The 4,177-nt window shown below is 36.9% G+C and overlaps 1 pseudogene; it reads left to right on the forward strand.

The window, feature by feature from the left end:
- Positions 1 to 2,686: 2,686 nt before the first annotated feature.
- LOC105807519 lies at positions 2,687 to 3,709 on the forward strand (annotated as a pseudogene).
- The last annotated feature ends 468 nt before the right edge of the window (positions 3,710 to 4,177 follow it).

Here is a 4,177-nt window from a genome sequence, read left to right on the forward strand (position 1 = left end):
AAAAATTGACAGTGTTGGCCAGGCATGTTGGCTTACACCTATAATCCTAGCACTCTGGGAGGCTGAGGCAGGAGGATTGCTTGAGCTCAAGTGTTTGAGACCAGACTGAGCAGGAATGAGACCCCTTCTGTCCCAAAAATAGAAAAAAATTAGGCGGGCACAGTGGTGAGGTCCTGTAGTCCCAGTTACACGGGCGGCTGAGGGCAGGAGGATCACTTTAGCCCAGGAGTTTGAGGTTGCAGTGAGCTATTATGATGCCACTGCACTCTAGCCAGGGTAACAGAGGGAGATCCTGTCTCAAAAAAATAAAATAAAATAAATAGACAGTATATATTTATAGGGGTGATTTCGAAATAAATGTCCAAGAAACCTAGATTAGAAATGAGGACAGAAAGAATTAATGCTAAATTGCATCTATCTAATTTACAATCTCTCTTTGCAGTTAGATTGTCTCAGAACTTGTTGAACTATCTTCCTTGAAGTGATAGAAATACTTACCTACTTGTCAAGGTTGAGTGAAATAAGTTAATAATATCATTGTGAGGTCTTACAGGCAAAATCTTTGTGTAATCTTTTTTCCCAAAAAGTTAATGAAATTATATTTTTCCTAGTAAAAGAAATGAAACCAGAATTCAGGCTCAACTTAAATGTAAATGCTGCTTAGGAATGACACTTAGCCTGCTCTTTCTACACTGGACAAAAATAAAGAAAAGAAAGCATCTTAAACAGAACTGCCCTATTACAACCCAAATTTGCCCATGAAAGCAGAAATTTTCTGGCCTGCATCTATGCGTTTTTTCCACTTTCCGTAGCCTCCCACACCATAATGACTTATGCATGGAATTCAGAGACTTTATATTTTCTTTTGAGTGCAAAATGAATGCCAACATGGAAACTCTGCAGGCTGACCATTTTTAAAGATGGCCACAGACCTTTGAGGGAACCAAATAGTAACCAGAAAGATATTTGGTCAAGCTAGGGTACCAAAATTCTAGTACATTTCTTAACTTCACCAGTCTTTATAGGGTAAAAGTATTTACCTTTCCAGCATGTGCTTAGTAATAATAGCTTGAAATTTTTGGTGGGGAGTCAGAGTTCTTTTCAACAGACTGAAGCAACCCAAAACCAGCACAGCAGTTAATCTTGTTTAGGGCTGAAATCAATAAGCCAATCCAACTTGTATGTTGACAGTTCTTTTGTGGAGTCAAAGCTCTGACTCGGATGGGGCAAAGGCAATATATGTAACGTAAACATTTGTAGCCCTGTAATATGCTGAAATAAAATAAAATATAAAAAAATAAAAATAAATACATAAAATAAAATCTCAAAAAAATAAATAAATAAAAGTGTCTGCTCTTGAATAGGATTTCCCTTTTATAGTCCAATAATCTGGTTTTATTGTAGGACCACATTTGGATTAGTCATTTTTTATAGGTTGAGTTTACATTGGTACAATTTGTTTCCTTTAACTATGGGTTTGAATAATTCAAGGCGAAAGGATGGATACCTGGAATGTGTTCATATTCTGATCTTATGCATGATTTTCATGTGTACTTGAATTTGTATGGCCAAATCCTAACAGTAATATACAAACTAAACTCCTTAGAAACCAGAGAGAATGAGACTCAAATATCCGAAGAATAGTACCAATTGTACTTTTGGTTCACTTACACGAGGCATTTAGAGTTTACACATACTAAACATATGGGGAGCAGAGGGAAGGGATGAAGTTAGAACCTCATAATTCCAAGGAGACAATGAAGGTTGTTGGCTGTCTGAGCCTGAACCTTAGAACCAGGACCTAGTTTGAATCTAGGCCCACTTGCTAGATGTGTAACTTTGGGCAAGTTATTTAATTTCTCTAAGCTTCAATATCACTTGCTAACAAGTAGTAGCTGTGATAGGACAGATGTATTTATCCTAAAGTATTGTAAACGGTATATGTTACGCTTCCTTATCCATGAATTGTGTGTTAATATGAGCTAAACTGGATTATTCTGTGTTTCTTTGTCACTCCCTGGAGTAAATGTATCCTGGTCATTTGGAATCCGTATTAGCTCTTTCACACGCTAATACATTACACATGCTGTCTCTATAGCTCAAGTTTTGCATGAACAATTCCCTGGTGGCCTTTGCTGCAATGCAAACCAAACAGCGAATGGATTTCTTTAATGACCCGTGTTCACAAAAGTAAATCAGGAAAGCATGCAAGCTAGAGCAACATGTTTCTTCTGGTGACTTCTATTTAGTATTGCATTCCAAATATTTCCTTAATGGAGTTTTAAATGTTCAGTATTTATATTTTTATTCATTAGTAGACCAATCCAACTGCCTTTAAAAGCATTGCTGATGATTTTTGACAAGAAACATTAAATGTAAAATTTTCTTCTAATATTAGGCTGCTTCATAAAGAAATAGAGCTATAAATGTTATTAAACAGAAACTTTAGAAAATCTCCTACCTCAACTTTTACAGCACAGATTAAGTGCTCTCTTTCCCCCAGATATATTTTGACTTTAGAAATGTATCCATAACTATATATTTTTAAAATTTTTTAATAGGTGGCGAAATGACAAAACTCACTTCCTTCTTCGATCCGTGAATTTGAAATAATCTTTCATCAAGTTCCATCTCCTTTAGCCTCATATGGAATGTATCTCTCTGTCTGTTTTTAAACTACGATGACATGTCTGTAGCTATCAGAAAGAGAAGCTGGGAAGAACATGTGACCCGATGGAAGGGACAGCCTTTTAATTCTGATGATTGTAACACAGCATGTCATCATGGACTAGTAGCTGACAGCTTACAGGCAAGTATGGAAAAGGATGCAACTCTAAATGCGGACCGCAAAGAGAAGTGTGTTTCACTACCAGACTGCTGTCATGGACCAGAGCTGAGAGATTTTCCTGGCAGGCCAATGGGTCTCATTTCAAAGGAGGTGGATGAAAATGACAACCGTGAAGGTGAAGATCAGTTTCTTTCCCTGGAAGCCAGCACAGAAACACTAGTGCATGTTTCTGATGAGGATACTGATTCTGATTTATACCTTACAGATGATAAACAGGTTTCAACTACCCAAGGGCAGAAAACGTCAGGCCAACATACCATTGAAGGAGCAGGCTCCTTAGTGAAGACACTACCTATCATGGAAAGTAACAAAGATTCTCCTAACTCCTGGGGAGTGGCTGGTGAAACTGATTTAGCCCTGGTAGAAGAAAGTGGGGAGAGAAAAGTTGTTGACACTATAAGTAAAAGCCTGGAGCTTTATAATGATATAAACTTAAGTGAAATAAAAGATGCACCCAAAGTAAATGCGTTTGATTCTTTGAATGTGAAAGATATTGTGCCTGAGAAGCAATTGCTTAATTCTGCTGTAATTGCTCAACAACGACGGAAACCTGATTTCCCTAAAGATGAGAATGAAAGAAGCACCTGTAGTGTAGTACAAGATGAGTTCTTGCCTATTCCTTGTACAGACGGAGGACGGTCATTATTGAAAGCAGATTTTGGAAGCTGCCTTCTGCAGCCTTCTTCCTGCCCCAGTGGAATGTCAGCTGCAAATGGCCTGGAGAAGAGTGGTTTCTCAGAACATCAAAACAAAAGTCCTCCTAAGGTCAAGACAGAAGATGACGTGCAGTGTTTACACTTACAGGATACTCTGGCCACCCAGGAACCCACAGATAACCAAGTCAGACTTCGCAAAAGAAAGGTAAGACACATGCACAGATGATCTGGCTTTTAAAATTGTGTAAATATTTTTGTTTTCATCACTTATTCTTTTGCTTGGATTAAAGAGATATGGAGATGTTTCTTTTGGTCTGCATTGAGCTGCATAATTCAATGATTGCCCCCTTGGTGAAAGCATCAAAGTATATAAAAATTAAAATATAATAATCTATGTATTTGCAATGGTTTATGAACATTCTATTTTGGAATTGTGTTGAAGACAGGATTGATATCACTTTCTTTAGTCGGAATTAAATAGCCACCATATAGCTCATAATTATATAGTTCAAGGCTTTCTGAAGAATGATCTCTAATTTTTAGAAGGAAAGTCATGGTATTTTTTATTTCATATTATTTATTTGGGCCTGTTTCTTTTTCTCTCCAAAAAGTATATTTTATCATAGTAAAAGTGCTATAAATCCCATATTAAGAATAATCCCTTTATGTATAC

This window comes from Propithecus coquereli, unplaced genomic scaffold, assembly GCF_000956105.1.
Source record: "Propithecus coquereli isolate 6110/MARCELLA unplaced genomic scaffold, Pcoq_1.0 Scaffold159, whole genome shotgun sequence".
Lineage (NCBI taxonomy): Eukaryota > Metazoa > Chordata > Mammalia > Primates > Indriidae > Propithecus > Propithecus coquereli.